The sequence below is a fragment of the Triticum urartu genome, chromosome 1A (assembly GCF_056163025.1).
Source record: "Triticum urartu cultivar PI428250 chromosome 1A, HENAU_Tu73, whole genome shotgun sequence".
Classification (NCBI taxonomy): Eukaryota; Viridiplantae; Streptophyta; class Magnoliopsida; order Poales; family Poaceae; genus Triticum; species Triticum urartu.
In genome coordinates, this window is record NC_141873.1 from 564,222,893 (window position 1) to 564,242,456 (window position 19,564).

Below are 19,564 nucleotides of genomic sequence, written 5' to 3' on the forward strand. Positions count from 1 at the left end.
GGGTATAGGTCACATGACGATGTGAACTATGGGTGTTAATCACATGGTGATCTGAACTCTTAGTGTTGAATCACATGGCGATGTGAACTAGATTATTGACTCTAGTGCAAGTGGGAGACTGAAGGAAATATGCCCTAGAGGCAATAATAAAGTTATTATTTATTTCCTTATATCATGATAAATGTTTATTATTCATGCTAGAATTGTATTAACCGGAAACATAATACATGTGTGAATACATAGACAAACAGAGTGTCACTAGTATGCCTCTACTTGACTAGCTCGTTAATCAAAGATGATTATGTTTGCTAACCATAAACAAAAGAGTTGTTATTTGATTAACGGGATCACATCATTAGGAGAATGATGTGATTGACATGACCCATTCCATTAGCTTAGCACCCGATCGTTTAGTATGTTGCTATTGCTTTCTTCATGACTTATACATGTTCCTATGACTATGAGATTATGCAACTCCCGTTTGCGGAGGAACACTTTGTGTGCTACCAAACGTCACAACGTAACTGGGTGATTATAAAGGAGCTCTACAGGTGTCTCCAAAGGTACATGTTGGGTTGGCGTATTTCGAGATTAGGATTTGTCACTCCGATTGTCGGAGAGGTATCTCTGGGCCCTCTCGGTAATGCACATCACATAAGCCTTGCAAGCATTGCAACTAATGAGTTAGTTGTGAGATGATGTATTACGGAACGAGTAAAGAGACTTGCCGGTAACGAGATTGAACTAGGTATTAAGATACCGACGATCGAATCTCGGGCAAGTAACATACCGATGACAAAGGGAACAACGTATGTTGTTATGCGGTCTGACCGATAAAGATCTTCGTAGAATATGTAGGAGCCAATATGAGCATCCAGGTTCCTCTTTTGGTTATTGACCGGAGACGTGTCTCGGTCATGTCTACATTGTTCTCGAACCCGTAGGGTCCGCACGCTTAAAGTTTCGATGAAAGTTATGTTATGAGTTTATGAGTTTTGATGTACCGAAGTTAGTTCGGATTCCCGGATGTGATCACGGACATGACGAGGAGCTCGAAATGGTCGAGACATAAAGATTGATATATCGGACGGCTATATTCGGACACCGGAAGTGTTCCGGGTGATTTCGGAGAAAACCAGAGAGCCGGAGGGTTATTGGAACCCCCCGGGAGAAGTAATGGGCCATATGGGCCTTAGTGGAGAGAGAGAGGCGCTGCCAGAGGTGGGCCGCGCGCCTCCTCCCCCTGGTCTAAATTGGACTAGGAGAGGGGGGCGGCGCCCCCCTTTCCCTCTCCCTCCCCACTTCTTCCCCCCTCCTAGTAGGAGTCCTACTCCTACTAGGAGGAGGACTCCTCCTGGCGCGCCTATAGGGGCCGGCTGGCCTCCTCCCCTTGCTCCTTTATATACGGGGGCAGGGGGGCACCCCTAGACACACAAGTTGATCTTCGTGATCGTTCCTTAGCCGTGTGCGGTGCCCCCCTCCACCATATTCCACCTCGGTCATATTGTAGCGGTGCTTAGGCGAAGGCCTGCGACGGTAGTACATCAAGATCGTCACCACGCTGTCGTGCTGACGGAACTCTTCCCCGACGCTTTGCTGGATCGGAGCCCGGGGATCGTCATCGAGCTGAACGTGTGCTAGAACTCGGAGGTGCCGTAGTTTCGGTGCTTGATCGGTCGGGCCGTGGAGACGTACGACTACATCAACAAAACGCTTCCGTTGTCAATCTACAAGGGTACGTAGATCACACTCTCCCCTCTCGTTGCTATGCATCACCATGATCTTGCGTGTGCGTAGGAATTTTTTTTGAAATTACTACGTTCCCCAACACTACCATACTGCAACTTCTCCATTTACATATTGGGCACTGCTCTCAGTTTTTGCAAACCAAGAATGGAGCACTTCACGTATATTGTTGATATCCAAAAAAGGTTGAGTGTTTGTTCTCAACACTTGAATTATGATGGTAGGCTCTTAATTAATGGTGAATGTTTTTTTGGCAACATAAACCCTCAAAGAGGGTTTTAGATTTTATTTATATGCAACCTCAACAGTGTACATCAATCAACTTTCCTAACGGAAAGGAGATTGATTCCAGAGCCTCCTTAGACTTACGGTTAGACAATAGTGTAGAAAAGCCTAGCTATGGTGTGGCAAAAATGGCCTTGCTGGCATGGACACCCGACACCAACAATTTGGCATCATTGTTAAAAAGTAGTGGTGGCGTTGCAGCCCATGTCAGCAGTATTCTCCGTGCTGTTGGCGTCTCACGTGTCCCCGCGAGCAGTAAGTTCATCTTAACACTGTCGTTTATTGTTGGCCAACGCCACCAAATGGATTTTTTGGTAACAACAAAATTTACTTCACAAACTAAATAGTGGTACGCAATTGATACTCATTAACACAAGATACTCATCAACACTAGCTACTTACTCAATAGATACTCATTAACACAAGATGCTCATGAACTTAACAATTTAATTAAACTTCACAAAAGTTACTCATCATCAACTAAGATGGACTAGCTAGTTAAAGAAACCACTCTTCATCAAGGATTACGCTCACCTGGCGAAGCTTCTTTCTATTGCCCTCTCCATCTTGAGCTCATTCCTCTCTACCCTGAGGAGTTTTCTCTCCCGCTTCAACTCATCCCTCTCCTCAATCATCTTATCCCTCTCGTCCCTCAGCTTATTAGTCTTCTTAATGAGCTGAACGGTCTCGTTGTGTAGCTCTTTAATCTCCGCCTTTAGTGAGCCATTCACCTGTTGCACGCTGTTGATGGTATAGTGATGAGCCTCTAGGAGATCTTTGCTGAGCATATCCACATCGTACACCTCCTCGTTGTTGCCTCCGAAATTGGCCATGACCTGATGCACTTTAATTTGTTAGACACATAAATAATTTGTTAGACAAATTAGTTCAACATATGCACTCCTAATTATCTAACACATGCCAGTTTCTACACATACAAACACATACAATTAAACTAGCATGCTACATTTTTTCAGTCACATATCCCACTTGTGGCACACAAGTGTGTGGAGACCAATTTGGCCACCACAAAAACAGTGGCACATAAGTGTGGATGGCAATCAAACATGCCATGTGTATCAAAATGTGATTTGGCACTACTTCAACATGTGTATCAAAATTCCTAGAGCAAACCAAATTATCTTGCACCACCAAACTCCTAATTTGGCCTACTCACTTCACATTGTAGTTTCTAACAAATTAACTCCTAATTTTGTTGGGGAACGCAGTAATTTCAAAAAAAATCTACGCACATGCAAGATCCATCTAGGTGATGCATAGCACTGAGAGGGGAGAGTGTTGTCCATTTACCCTCGTAGACCGTAAACGGAAGCGTTATGACAACGCGGTTGATGTAGTCGAACGTCTTCACGATCCGACCGATCCTAGCACCGAAGATACGACACCTCCGTGATCTGCACACGTTCACCTCGGTGACGTCCCGCGAACTCTAGATCCAGCTGAGTGTCGAGGGAGAGTTTCATCAGCACGACGGCGTGATGACGGTAGTGATGAAGCTACCGGCGCAGGGCTTCTCCTAAGCACTGCAACGATATGACCGAGGTGGATTATGGTGGAGGGGGGCACCGCACGCGGCTAAACAATGTCAACTTATGTGTCTATGGGGTGCCCCCTTCCCCCATATATAAAGGAGGGGAGGAGGAGGAGGGCCGGCCTCAAGGGGCACGCCCAAAGGGAGGATTCCTACTCCTAGTAGGAGTAGGTTTCCCCCTTTCCTAGTCCAAGTAGGAGAAGAAGGAAGGAGAGGGAGAGGGTGAAGGAAAGAGGGGGGCGCCGCCCCCTCCTAGTCCAATTCGGACCAGCCCATGGGGAGGGGGAGGCCACCCCTTGAGGCCCTTCTCTCCTTTCCTGTATGGCTCATTAAGGCCCACTACTCCCCCTAGCGAATTCCCATCACTCTCTGGTACTCCGAAAAATACCTAAATCACTCGGAACCTTTCCGATGTCCGAATATAGCCTTCCAATATATCGATCTTTACCTCTCGACCATTTCAAGACTCCTCGTCATGTACGTGATCTCATCCGGGACCCCGAACAGCTACATCAAATCACATAACTCATAATACAAATCATCATCGAACGTTAAGCGTGTGGACCCTACGGGTTCGAGAACTATGTAGACATGACCGAGGCACATCTCCGGTCAATAACTAATAGCGGAACCTAGATGCTCATATTGGCTCCTACATATTCTACGAAGATCTTTCTCGGTCAAACCGCATAACAACATACGTTGTTCTCTTTGTCATTGGTATGTTACTTGCCCGAGACTCGATCGTCTGTATCATCATACCTAGTTCAATCTCGTCACCGGCAAGTCTCTTTACTCGTTCCGTAATGCAACATCCCGCAACTAACTCATTAGTCACATTGCTTGCAAGGCTTATAGTGATGTGCATTACCGAGAGGGCCCAGAGATACCTCTCCGACAATCGGAGTGACAAATCCTAATATCGATTTATGCCAACTCAACAAACACCATCGGAGACACCTGTAGAGCATCTTTATAATCACCCAGTTACGTTGTGACGTTTGATCGCACACAAGGTGTTCCTCCGGTATTCGGGAGTTGCATAATCTCATAGTCAGAGGAACATGTATAAGTCATGATGAAAGCAATAGCAATAAAACTAAACGATCATTTATGCTAAGCTAACGGATGGGTCTTGTCCATCACATCATTCTCTAATGATGTGATCCTGTTCATCAAATAACAACACATGTCTATGGTCAGGAAACTTAACCATCTTTGATTAACGAGCTAGTCAAGTAGAGGCATACTAGGGACACTCTGTTTTGTCTATGTATTCACACATGTACTAAGTTTCCGGTTAATACAATTCTAGCATGAATAATAAACATTTATCATGATATAAGGAAATATAAATAACAACTTTATTATTGCCTCCAGGGCATATTTCCTTCAAAATTTCCCTACCTAGTCAAATTATCTTCCACCTACTCACTTCATAGTATAGTTTTTAGCAAACTGAAACCCTAGTCACCGAAGATTTGCAGTTAATGTCATGGAGGGGATGAACACACCGACAAATCATAGTCAATTGCATGGAGGGGATGAACCCTAGCAGTCCGTCACCAAAACCCAAGCGATGCAAATCCAATGGTTCTAGAGTAGGGCAGAGAGTGAGAGAGAGGGATGCACTAGTAGAAAAAGGCCCATTAGCCCCGGTTCCAGAGGCCCTTTAGCCCCGGTTCTGAAACCGGGACTAAAGGGTCGGGACTAAAGCCCAAAACCTTTACTCCCGGTTTGCTTACGAACCGGGACAGAAGGGGCTCCACGTGACCGCTGCGGGGCGCCCAGGCGGGAGGCCCTTTAGTCCCAGTTGGTAACACCAACTGGGACCAAAAGGCATCCACGCGTCAGCAGCTGGTAGGAGCAGGGGTTTTTGTTTTTTTTGAAAGGGGGTGGGGGTTAGTGGGTTTTGGAGGGTTAATTTAAGGGTTTCATATATTGTGTTAGCTAGCTAATAGAGAGAAGTGTCATCTCTTTCTCCATGCTTGGTCGACGCTAGCTACTATATACATATAGAGAGAACTTGACACGCTAGCTAGTAAGAAAATGAAGGAACAATTAATTACACAAGATCGTCATGAACATATACAAAGAGGAGTGACCTCTCTTTCTCCGAGAGATTGCTCGAACAACAAGTTTTCGTATATCTATCCGATGCTACTAGCTACATATATACAATATAATATCTCTTACAATCCCTAACATCTCATGTCTATATCAATTTCCACATGGTATATCAATTTCCTAATAAAACACTAACTATGCACTTTGCAAAATTGAACTTACTGCTAACAGGCTGACAAATATATTTTAAGCAATTTGAGAGCATGAAAAGAACAAACTATAGTAGACCAAAATTGAAAACAAAGGTATGGATGGATAGAGAATAACATGGTCTTCAAAACATGATTACTGGACATCTCCAAATATGCATAGATTTGATGGTAGCATCAAGTAAACATGGCATCATAATATAACAGATTCAGACTTAGCAGAAGTTACTAAGTCTCTAAAAACAACAAACAATGAGTAGACCACTTTGTAAGCTTGTTCTAGTCACCACAAGGCGTATCATAAGAAATGTATCACATCATTGCTAAGATGACATGATTATGCTCCTAAAACATGTAGGCATGTTGCTCAAAAGAAAATCACACAAAATGCTATGAAAAAGACAAAATGACATTTTACAATAGTTTTCTGCACTTAATGTCACTTAGCACATTTGCAACGATGATAATGGTATCAAGATGAACCCTAACATGAATGCAAATACAACCATCATGTAGAGCATGAAGAGCAGAACATTTGGACATATTACACACTCCAAGTTTTCATCATATCATCATCATCATTTTGCACACATAAAATTTTGCATATGAACATACATACATATATAGAGCATTACATAAAACATACATAAAATTTTGGAGATGCAAAAAAATCTCCAATATCAATGCATACATCCATGGATCATCATTGCTCATATATCCATGGTCATATATAAAAACTTTCTATGGACAAAAAAGTTCTATGAACGAAAAAAATTCTATGAACAAAAAACTTTCTATGAAACAAAAGACTTTCACAACATTGTGTGTTCAACCTTGCTGCATACAAGGAGGCGTTAAATGCTAAGAAAGGGCCATCCATTTGATTAACACATTTTGCTCTGCCTAGTTGTAATATTGTGGCACAACATTTCTGCTACTTTTGAGGCACAACTTCAGATTGTAAACAACACTGCTACATTTCTACTACTACAATTTTGTGGAATGCAATAGAGAGGAAAACATTTCTGCTTAAACATCTCACTGCATAACAACTTCACTGCCAGTACATAACAACTTGACATTGCTTAAACAGCTTCAGTACATAACAGGTTCAACATTGCTTAAACATAACTTAAACCGCACGAGGCAACCATCTGACTTAACTTAACACTGACTGCAAAAGGCAATCATTGCTTCAGTACATCACATGCAGTTCTTCAGTACATAACTTAACTTAAACATTGACTGCAAAAGCATATGAACTTAAACACTGACACTTAACTAACTGACACTCACTGCATTTCTTCATTTCTGCATCTCCTTCATCTTCTTGATGCGGTCAGAGTGGCAAATGCCGATGCAGATGTAGGTCCCCGCCTCGATTGGCATGCTCCTATCGCCTAGCTGCGGGATCCCCGGCGCCACCATGTACAGGTCATCGTCGGCAGGCAACTGCAGCTGCTACGCCACCTCCACCACCAGCTTCTCCTACTCGTTGTCGTCCTCCAGATCCACCACCACGTCCGCACCTGGCTCCTCCTCCACCTTAATGGACTCTTCCTCCTCCTCCTCATCCTCCTCATCTTCACTGCTCTCTTCCTCGCCGTCAGAGTGGACAATCACCTGCTTCACTGTAGCTGGTACAACGACCACGACACCGATGATACCTTCCACTAGAGCTGGAGGAGTGCGACGATGGGAGCGGTACTCATACCACCTAGCACACTGACGCGGATCTGGTAAGTTTTCCACTTCATTCATAGCCCAAAGGAAAACAAGGACATGAGGAATTCCATGGCCACTGGGGAACATCGTCTTCTTTTCAACATCCGTAGCCACGGTGATGAGGCCCCTAGTGTGGTCGACGCACATCTGCAAGCTGGGAAACCTATTGCAGATCTCCTCTATGTCCGCCGTTTTCCCCGAATCTTCCTTGCAGAACTTGCTGACAGTCTCCTCCCATCGCTCTTGAGCACGGCGAAAAGTTCTTGCAGACGGCCTCTTCTTGGGCGCCATGGCCGGTGTCAAGGCGGGCGGTGACATTGGGGCACGGGGGAAAGGAGGAGAGGAGGGGAACGGGGACGGCGTCGAGGCAGGGCTCGGCGATAGCGAGGTCGGGGCAGGGCGCGGCATCAGGGCAGGGCTCGGCGACGGTGATCTCTAGCGCAGCAGCCTGGCAGCGTCGTGCTATGGTTCGGCCGTCATGGGAGAGAATGGGAGATTTGGGGAAAATTTTCCAAGTGTGGCCTTATATACCACAACCTTTGGTATCGATTGGTGGCACCAACCGGGACCAAAGGTCAGTTTTCAGCAGCCCAAAGGGTGGGAAGCAGAGACCTTTGGTCCTGGTTCTTGGCACCAACCGGGACCAAAGGAGGGTATTTGTCATGGATTTGTGACGGTAGATGTCCTAGTGTGAGGACTTAGTCGTGAGGCCAACGCATTTATGTGGTAGCTTGAACGGGGTTGGTCGGAATCGAGAGACGCGAGGTTTTACCCAGGTTCGGCCCCTCACAGTGGAGGTAAAAGCCTACATCCTGCTTCACTGATATTGATGATGATGATCAAGATTACACGGGTGATCTAACTCGAGAGCTATGGACTTGTTTGTCTAACCCTAACTTATCAAACTTGTGGAACTTGTCCCTCTTGGGGTGCCCTGCCCCTCCTTATATAAGTTGAAGGGGCGGCTTACATGACTAGTCCTAGTAGGATTAGGATTACTCTATTACAAGTGGAGTCCTAGTCTTGCTTCCTTCTTAAGGGAATATTCCTTATGCTTTCCTCTTAAGCCGACCTATAATAACATAAGCCGGCCTTCTGGGCCACCAGGTCTTGTCGCTCCCCTGCCCCGCCTGTCTGGGTCACCAATGAGTCACCAGGCCTGGCCGGGTCATCAGTGCATGGAGAGATCCGGGCGGGTCACTTAGTGAGTCGCCAAGTCAGGGCGGGTCACTAGTGAGTCGCTGATAACCCACAAGTATATGGTATCGCAACAGTTTTCGAGGGTAGAGTATTCAACCCAAGTTTATTGATTCGACACAAGGGGAGCCAAAGAATATTCTCAAGTATTAGCAGCTGAGTTGTCAATTCAACCACACCCGAAAAACTTAATATCTGCAGCATAGTATTTAGTAGCAAAGTAGTATGGAAGTAACGGTAACGGTGGCAAAGGTAACTGTAGCAGTTTTGTAGTAATTGTAATAGTGGCAACGGTAAAGTAACTAAGCAAAGATCAATATGTGCAAAGCTCGTAGGCAATGAATCAGTGATGGATAATTATGTCGGATGCGATTCCTCATGCAATAGTTATAACATAGGGTGACATAGAACTAACTCCAGTTCATCAATGTAATGTAGGCATGTATTCCGAATATAGTCATACATGCTTATGGAAAAGAACTTGCATGACATCTTTTGTCCTACCCTCCCATGGTAGCGGGGTCCTATTGGAAACTAAGAGATATTAAGGCCTCCTTTAATAGAGTACCGGACCAAAGCATTGACACTTAGTGAATGCATGAACTCCTCAAACTACGGTCATCACCGGTAAGTATCCCGACTATTGTCACTTCGGGGTTAACGGATCATAACACATAATAGGTGACTATTTACTTGCAAGATAGGATCAAGAACTCACATATATTCATGAAAACATAATAGGTTTAGATCTGAAATCATGGCACTCGGGCCCTGGTGACAAGCATTAAGCATAACAAAGTCATAGCAACATCAATCTCAGAACATAATGGATACTAGTGATCAAACCCTAACAAAACTAACTCGATTACATGATAAATCTCATCCAACCCATCACCGTCCAGCAAGCCTACGATGGAATTAATCATGCACGACAGTGAGCATCATGAAATTGGTGATGGAGGAAGGTTGATGATGACGATGGCTAAGGATTCCCCTCTCCGGAGCCCCGAACGGACTCCAGATCAGCCCCCCGAGAGAGATTAGGGCTTGGCGGTGGCTCCGTATCGTAAAACGCGATGAATCCTTCTCTATGATTTTCTTCTCCCCGAACGTGAATATATAGAGTTGGAGTTGAGGTCGGTGGAGCACCAGGGGGCCCACGAGGCAGGGGACGCGCCCCCAGCCTCGTGGACAGGGTGTGGCCCCCCTGGCGTTGATTATTTTGCCAGTATTTTTTATATATTCCAAAAATATTCTCCATTGATTTTCAGGTCATTCTGAGAACTTTTATTTCTGCACAAAAATAACACCATAGAAATTCTGCTAAAAACAACGTCAGTCCAGGTTAGTTCCATTCAAATCATGCAAGTTAGAGACCAAAACAAGGGCAAAAGTGTTTGGAAAAGTAGATACGTTGGAGACGTATCAACTCCCCCAAGCTTAAACCTTTGCTTGTCCTCAAGCAATTCAGTTGACAAACTGAAAGTGATAAAGAAAAAAAACTTTTACAAACTCTGTTTGCTCTTGTTGTTGTAAATATGTAAAGCCAACATTCAAGTTTTCAGCAAAGATTATGATCTAAACATATTCACAATAACATTTAGGTCTCACGTTTACTCATATCAATGGCATGATCAAGTAGCGAGCAATAATAATAAATCTCGAATGACAACACTTTCTCAAAACAATCATAATATGATATAACACGATGGTAGCTCAGCCCTTTCTGAGACCGCAAAGCATAAATGCAGAGCACCTCTGAAGATCAAAGACTAACTGGAAATTGTAATTCATGGTAAAAGAGATCCCATCACAGTCATACTCAATGTAAACTAATAGTAATGCATGCAAATGACAGCGGTGTTCTCCAACTGGTGCTTTTTAATAAGAGGATGATTACTCAACATAAAAGTAAATAGATAGGCCCTTCGCAGAGGGAAGCAGAGATTTGTAGAGGTGCCAGAGCTCGGTTTTGAAATAGAAATGGATAATATTTTGAGTGTTATACTTTCATTGTCAACATAAGAACCGAGAGATCTCGATATCTTCCATGCTACACACATTATAGGCAGTTCCCAAACAGAATGGTAAAGTTTATACTCCCCCTACCACCAACAAACATCAATCCATTGCTTGTCTGAAACAACGGGTGCCTCCAACTAATAACAATCCTGGGGGAGTTTTGTTTGCAATTATTTTGATTTGATTTGAGCATGGGACTGGGCGTCCTAGTTACCGGCCATTTTCTCGTGAATGAGGAGCGGAGTCCACTCCTCTTAAGAATAACCTGCCTAGCATGGAACATATGGACAACCCTAGTTGATACATGAGCTATTGGAGCATACAAAATATAGTTTCATTTGAAGGTTTAGAGTTTGGCACATACAAATTTACTTGGAACGGCAGGTAGATACCACATATAGGAAGGTATGGTGGACTCATATGGAATAACTTTTGGGGTTTATGGAAGTGGATGCACAAGCAGTATTCCCGCTTAGTACAAGTGAAGGCTAGAAAGAGACTATGAAGCGACCAGCTAGAGAGCGACAATAGTCATGAATATGCATTAAAATTAATCAACACTGAGTGCAAGCACGAGTAGGATATAATTCACCATGAACATAAATATCGTGGAGGCTATGTTGATTTGTTTCAACTACATGCGTGAACATGTGCCAAGTCAAGCCACTCGAATCGTTCAAAGGAGTATAGCACCCTATCATACTACATCACAACCATTTTAATATCATGTTGGCATACAAGGTAAACCATTATAAACTCCTAGCTAATTAAGCATGGCATGAGCAACTATAATCTCTAATTGTCATTGCAAACATGTTTCATTCATAATAGGATGAATCAGGAACGATGAACTAATCATATTTACAAAAACAAGATAGGTCGAGTTCATACCAGCTTTTCTCATCTCAATAAGTCTATCATATATCGTCATTATTGCCTTTCACTTGCACGACCGAATGGTGTGGATAATAAATAGTGCACGTGCATTAGACTAAGCTGGAATCTGCAAGCATTCAATACCCATGAGAAGACAAGGTAATATGGGCTCTCTGTTAGATCAACAATAATGCATATGAGAGCCACTCAACATTTTCATTATGGTCTTCTCCTCTCGACCCCAAAGAAAAGAAAAGAAACAAAACTATTTACACTGGAAAGCTCCCAACAAGCAAAATCAGAATAAGAAATCTTTTTGGGTTTTCTTTCTAAATACTACTACTACAGGCATGGAAAGTAAACTAGCTAAAAGCTACAAGTAATTTTTTTGTTTTTCTTAAGGTTTTTCAAACACACAAGAAGAATGCTTAAAATAGAAAATAAACTAGCATGGAATGAAAAGTATGAGCACCGACAACTGGCATGAGTGTGTGAACATGAATGTAATGTCGGTGAGAAATACGTACTCCCCCAAGCTTAGGCTTTTGGCCTAAGTTGGTCTGTGCCCATGGATGGCCTGGCGGATATCCGAAGTTGTAATTGGGGTCATACTGAGATGCATCCGCTACTACCTCACGAGCTGCAGCTTGGAGGCGAGCTGCCTCTGTCCTTCTCTCATACTCATTCGCCACCTCCCTGGTTATAACATATCTCCCCTTTGCCTGAAAGTCAAAGAAAGTAGGAGCAGGGAGAGCAACATAGACAGTGCGACGCTTGTCAAAGATTAGTCGGTACTGGAGAGGTTGTTCATTCCTCTCAATAAACTGATGGCGAACCATAGCATTAAAATCTAGATAAGCAGAAGGCAACTCCATATCATTTTCGTGTACGGGTACCTCAAGAAAATTAGCTAAACGGGTTGCATAAATTCCACCGAACAAATCTCCACTAATACTGTTATGATGCAACCTACGTGCAACAATGGCCCCCCAAGTTGTATTGTTTATCTCCTAATACAGCACTCTTGAGGACACTAAGATCGGGAACACACGTGTGACATGCCTCATCCTTACCATTGATGCATCTTCCTATAAAGAGAGCAAAATAATGTATGGCAGGAAAATGAATGCTCCCTATGGTAGCTTGTGTTATTTCTCTAGATTCCCCCACAATGATACTAGCAAGAAATTCTTTAAATTCAGATTTGCGAGGTTCACTAACATTACCCCACGACGGGAGTTTACAAGCAGTATTAAAATCTTCTAAGTCCATGGTGTAAGATTTATCATACAGATCAAATAGGATAGTGTGAGAATTGCGTGATGATGTAAATTTAAACCTTCTCACAAAGGAATTAGTTAGGTGATAATATTGGGGGCACTTATCTGACATGAAGCCCTCAAGTTCAGCATTACGCACATACGTGTCAAATTCCTCCTTAATTCCTGTTTGGACCATAACATCTTCTGACGTCCATTCACAAGGCCGGACTTGAGCTTCTCTTTGTAGTTCATAGTCCGGCTCACGTATCGCGGGCCTGGGTCCTTGCTTCCTTGAGGAACCACCTTGGTACATTTTCCTAAACATATTTCTTCCTCCGAAAAATTTCTGAAAGTTTTAGTAACTCAAAATAAAAGTTAACTAAACTCAACAAGATTGATAGCAACTACTCCCACAAGTGCCTAGAGGCCATATCATGCAATAGAACTACTTGCGACCAAATAAATTTGACATGCAAGCTCAAGAACAGGGTCACCTAAGAAGCAAAAATTTGCAATAAATAAAGCACTAGAACAAAAACTAATTGGACCATTGGAGGAGTCACATACCGAAGAACAATCCCCCAAAGCAGTTTTTGTGAATGGAGCTTTGAGTAAGGAGATCGAAAATGGCAGCAAGATGAGCTAGAACTCGGGTTTGAGCTGGTGGATGATTTTTCTAGAGGAAGATGAAGTGTGTGGGTGAAAGAATAATTGGAGGGGGGCCACGAGGGGCCCATGAGGCAGGGGGCGCGCCCAGGGGGGTGGGCGCGCCCTGGACCCTCGTGGCCAGGTGGTGGCTCCCTCTGGTGTGTTCTCAGTGCTAGATATTCTTAAATATTCTACAAAAAATCATATTTCATTTTCGGGACATTTGGAGAACTTTCATTTTTGAGGTATTTTTTATTGCAAGGATAATTCAGGAAACAAACAAAAAATACTATTTTTTATTTAATCTAAATAACAGAAAGTAAAAGGAGGGTACAGAGAGTTGTGCTCTCTAACTTCGTCCATCTCATGCTCATCAAAAGGAATCCACTAACAAGGTTGATCAAGTCTTGTTAACAAACTCATTCCGAATCGCATGAAACCGGAGAAATTTCGAATAACACTAGGTTACCTCAACGGGGATATGCACATCCGCAACAATAAGAATATCATATTTATTCTTGGCAGTAGGAAGAGGAAATTCAAAACCTCCAATAGTAATCGTTGGAATTTTTCCAATAGAATTGGTACTATGGACTTGAGGTTGTTTCCTCTGAAAGTGTACCATATGCTTATTACCATTAACATGAAAAGTGACATTTCGTTTGTTGCAATCAATACAGCCCCTACAGTATTCAAAACGGGTCTACCAAGGATAATCGACATACTATCGTCTTCGGGAATATCAAGAATAACAAAGTCCGTTAAAATAGTAACGTTTGCAACCACAACAGGCACATCCTCACAAATACCGACATGTATAGCAGTTGATTTATCAGCCATTTGCAAAGATATTTCAGTAGGTGTCAACTTATTCAAATCAAGTCTATGATATAAAGAGAGAGGCATAACACTAATACCGGCTCCAAGATCAGATAAAGCAGTTTTAACATAATTTCTTTTAATGGAGCATGGTATAGTTGGTACTCCTGGATCTCCTAGTTCCTTTGGTATTCCACCTTTAAAAGTGCAATTAGCAAAGCATGGTGGAAATTTCAGCTTCCGGTATCTTTATCTTATTTGTAACAATATCTTTCATGTACTTAGCATAAGGATTCATTGTAAGCATATCAGTCAAACGCTTACGCAAAAAGATAGGTCTAATCATTTCATCAAAGCGCTCAAAATCCTCATCATCCTTTTTCTTGGATGGTTTAGGAGGAAAAGGCATGGGTTTATGCCGGGGTGCTGATCCACGGGCACCTATGGGACCGGCGGGCCGGGTCCCTTTCGGTTCGGCGGGGGCGGAGATCGTGCGAAGAGCAAATCGAGGCGAAGCACACGAGCGATTTACCAGGTTCGGGCCGCACGGATGCGTAAAACCCTACTCCTGCTTCATGGTTTTGTATTGATTTCTAGCTCGGGAGCGCGGAGTGCTACAGTACACACCAGCGGCCAGCAAGACCGAGCGTGAGTGTTCGAACTGGCTAACCCCCCTCTACGTTGCACACGGGCCTCCTTTTATATGCTCAAGGGGCTACCGACAGGTGGCAACGGAGGTAAAGGGCAAAAATGGAAAGGTGCTGTGGTAGGCACATCTACCTGCTACAGTGTATCATACCTAACCCTGACGGCAGGGGACAAGGGTCTTAAATGCCCGCCTGTGTCGCCTAAACAGTGCGAAAAGGGACCGCCAGGGACGCCACCATTCGCCACGATGGCGATCTTGTCAGCGCCGCTTGCCACCGCACGTCCCTAGCTGCACAGCCTTCCGCCACGTATGCCTGGAAGGGCCCAGAGCGACACGTTGGTGGATGTGCTGGAGCGCGGGCGCGGAGAGGTGGCTTGCCGCGGCGAGCGCCTTGCCGCGGTCGTTGTCTTGCCGCGTCCGGGAGCTTGTCGCTCACCGGGTCTTGCCGGAACGCGTGGTGCGCCGCGGCAAGTTCCTTGAAATGCCTTGAGTGGCCTTCCCGGCAAGCTCCTCTTGCCGGGGTCTTGTCTTCTTGACTTGGACACTTTGTTCTTGAATGGCTCCAAAGGAACCACGGAGGATCTTGGCGGTCACCCGGCAAGCCTTGCCGCGGGATGCTGCGACTGCCCGTGCACAAGTTCGGGATACTAGGGTACCCCTACTCTAGTACACCGACAGGAGCCCCCGGGCCTGGGCCATACATGGTGCCGAGCGCTGTTGGGCCAGGCCCAAAACAGGGCACGGGCACGCGCGGCCTAGGTTACGCCGTATCTCACTCCGTATCCACCGCGCCCTCCCCGAACGGCACGCGTTGAATGCGGCTTCGTGGGAGAGGTCGTGGGGGTTTCTTTATTCGGAAATGCGGAACGTCCGCCCCCTCCCCCTTTATAAGCAGGGGAAACAGGGGCAGTTGGCCCACTCGCCCGTTGCCGTTCCCAATCTCAGAAATCTCCGCCGCTCCCTTGCCTCCCCAAAGCTGAGAGAGAGAGAGCAGCGCTCCGCCCCCCATCGCCACTAGCACCACCAACGCCGTCGACCTCCTCCACTACTTCCGCCATGGCTCCAAAAGCCGACAAGGGGAAGACCGTGAAGACGACCGAGGCGCAGCGGCTCGCGGCGCTGCGGAAGGAGCGGTCCGTTTTCCCTCCCAAGCTCGGCGCGAAGGAGCTGAGGGAGAACTACTATCTGTTCTGGTCGGCGGAGACGCGCGCGCATCCGCGCACAAAGGTTCTCCCCGCCGCCGCTTGGAAGAAGGCTCCGAATGGGTACCCCTTCTTCGCATTGTTCTTCTATTGCGGGCTCTGCCCGCCCTTCTCTGATTTCTTCTGCGACATCATGAACACCTATGGATTCCATCTCCTTGACTTCACCCCCAACGCCGCCCTGACAATGGCAGTTTTCGCACACCTCTGCGAAAACTTTGTCGGAGTTCTTCCCAACGTAGCCCTCTTCCGCCACTTTTTCATACCCCGAGTAGAGAGAGGAGAGCCTCTATCCGGCGGGATTGCCTGGAACTCAAGGCCCGGCAAGAAAGAGACCTATCTGGAGGGAGAATTTCGCGGCAAGTGGGAGGAGTGGAGAGCTGATTGGTGCTGGATTGACGAGGAGAGCCCGCAGCCATTCACCGTCCGACGCCGAACCCCAGTAGCACGCGGCAGCGATTGGAGTGACATGGCTCCGGAGGACGCCAGGCTGAAGATTGCCGTCACCAGGATCCTGCGCCTGAGGCTTGCCGGGCTTACTGTTGGCGCTGTTGGCACAGACTTCCTTCGCCGCCGCATCACCCCCCTGCAGGAATGGGGGAGGCCCACTTGGGAGTTCAAGAACGCGGCAGACATCATGAGGCTGCGGCCAGGCCTCAATTACAACTTCACAGTCCTGGAGCTCAACGCGATGCTGCAGGAGCTGTTCAAATATGACCCCCAGCATCCCGAGGTGTTCAGGTTGCCGGGGGGCGTCGTCCCTTTGTGCAACAATTCCGCGCTCGACCGCATCCGTGCAATGATGCCGGAGTGCGACTCGCACGGGATTGTGCCAACTTGGCAGGAGCCTGCAGATGAGGTCGTGCAGCAATTCTTCGACGACTTGGTGGAAGTGCCAATCCGCCTCGACGAGAAGGAAGGCCTCACCCGCGACACCACGGATGCGGAGATGGCGCTCATCGCCACTAGGCTGGAGGAGGCAGCGGCAGCCGCAGCCGCGGGCGAGTTCGGGTTCACTGTGGAGGAGGCCGATGCAGCAGAAGCGGCAAGCCGTGCCGAGCGAGGGGAGCCTGCCAGCAAGAAGGGGCTTGCCGGGCAAGACACCGAGCCGAGCGAGCCCGCCAAGGACGCGAGCGGCTCGTTGCAAATCGACTCTTCTTCCACCTCGTCTTCAGACAGCCCACCAGAAGCAGAGCCTCCATCCCCACCAAGAAGGCGTCTCCGCAAGGTTGGTGATGTGGCGGAGCGGCAAGCGGGCCAACAGTCGCCACGCCGCGTGACACGCTCGACCACGGCAAACACCGTTGCCGCGGGAGTGCCTCATGCTACGACGGCAACTGGAGTGGAGTCTAGCCGGACCACCGCTTCAGTCCCTGCCGCTACTCATGCCGCGCCGACAGCCGGAGCGGGGTCGTCTCAGACCGCCGCCACTGCTCCCGCCAAGCGGCCAAGGGAAGCTTCTCCTCCGCCTCCTTGCTCCGGGCGTGCGCCAGGCTTCGACTTCTCCGCGTTAAGCTCCGACGAGGAAGAAGAAGAAGAGTAAGCTTCTCTTGTTGTACTTGCATTTCTTCAACTCTTGTTGTTGGTCTTGTTTCTCACTTGCTTTTCCCTGAATCTGTTCCTCTTTAGGACTCTGGCCCAGAGAGCGGCAAAGAGAGCTAAGGCCCCGGTGATCATCATCGAGGACGAGCCCACTGTGACAACAGGTGGCGCGCCCGAGACAACCTTGCCGGAGCCGGCGACTTTCCTCCATGGCAGCCCCCAGCGTAAGTGTGTGAATTATTTTCCGCGGCGAGGCGCGCATGGGTACTTGTCTTTGCTGATATCTGCTTGTTGACTTGTGTAGGAGCCGAGCAGCCCCACCAAGAGCCAAGGAGAATCCCCCGACAAGGGAGAATTCTCCGGCAAGGGAAGGCTTCCCGGTGAGGGAGAAGTCTCCGGCAAGGGAGGGTTCTCCGGCGAGGGACATCGCCAGCGGCCCCCTGACGACGGAGACCACAATCGCAGAGCCTGGTGCAGGTACTCCCCTTGCTTCAAAACTTCTCTTGGATCCTTCTTTTCTTGATCTTTGTGGGTTTCTGCTGGATTCTGTTTGACTCTTCTCCCCTTTTCCGGCTGTCAGATCCATCCGCTGTGGAGCAGATGGAGACAGAGGTCGCCGCCGATGAAGCAGCCAATGCTGGAGACGCCACCGGCGCAGAGGCCGCCAAGGCTGACGCCGCAGCAACTGGCGAGGAATCTGGCGATCGTACTGACGGCCCTGAGGCCGCAGGAGCGCCAGGCGCTACGCCGACCGCCGACCCATCCGCCGAAGCCGCAGCGCCAAGTTCTAAGGAGCCCCAGCCGGGCATTTATTTGAAGGCCGGCGACGACGTCTTCATCAATCTTCCCTAGGCATCAAGCTCCAGAGCGCCGGTCGAGGGGGAGGTCTTCGACGGAGAAGTGCTCGCCTCCGCGGGGCTGAAGCTGGTCGACGCGCCAAGCAGCAGCAGCAACGAGCCCGAAGAAGAGCGGCTGCTGCGCAGGTTGATGTCTCTCTACCGCGCGCGACAAGCCAAGCTGGAGTCCCGCGAGGCGCTTGTCGCGAAGGTGGGAGCAGACATTGAAAAGCGCACGGAAGAGCTCGGGGGTTTCCACTGGGAAGCCCTCCGATCCCTGGCGGAGGAGCGGGAGCAGCTCGCTGAAGCGCGGAAGGTCTTTCTCCTCGAGAAGGCTGAAGCCGAAGAGCGCCAGCGACTTGCCGCTGTGAAGCTAGCCGCGGAAGAGGGCGAGCTGGCGCAGCGGAAGGTCAATCTCGACGCCCACGAGGAGGAGCTTGCCTCGCGCGAGGAGAAGCTTGGCGGAGCCCTCAAGCAAGCGGAGGACGCTGCCACCGCCGCCGAGGCCGCCAAGGAGGAGTTGAAGACGAAGGTGGCGCGGCTGGAGGCCGATCTCTCCGAGAAGGGCAAGGAGCTCAGCATCGCCAAGGCCTCCAACGTGGATCTTGAGTTGAAGCTAACCACTTTGACCAAGACTTTGGACAGCGCCAAGAAGTGGGAGGCGGCCTTGAAGGAGGAAATCAAGGCCGACAAGGCGCTACTGGAGAGCGCTGCCACCGCCCAGAACACCTTCGGGGAGACTGTGACGCACTGGACGGAGAGTCTGGTGAACGCCGCCACAGATATCGACAAGGAGCTGGCGCAGTTGGGGATGGAAGATCTTGGGTATCCCTCTGACGACAACCTCCAGCCCAGCGCCAAGCTCGTCCTATTCTTCAAGGGCGTGGCGATGGCCCTTCAGGACTCCGAGAGAGGATCCCCAAGCAA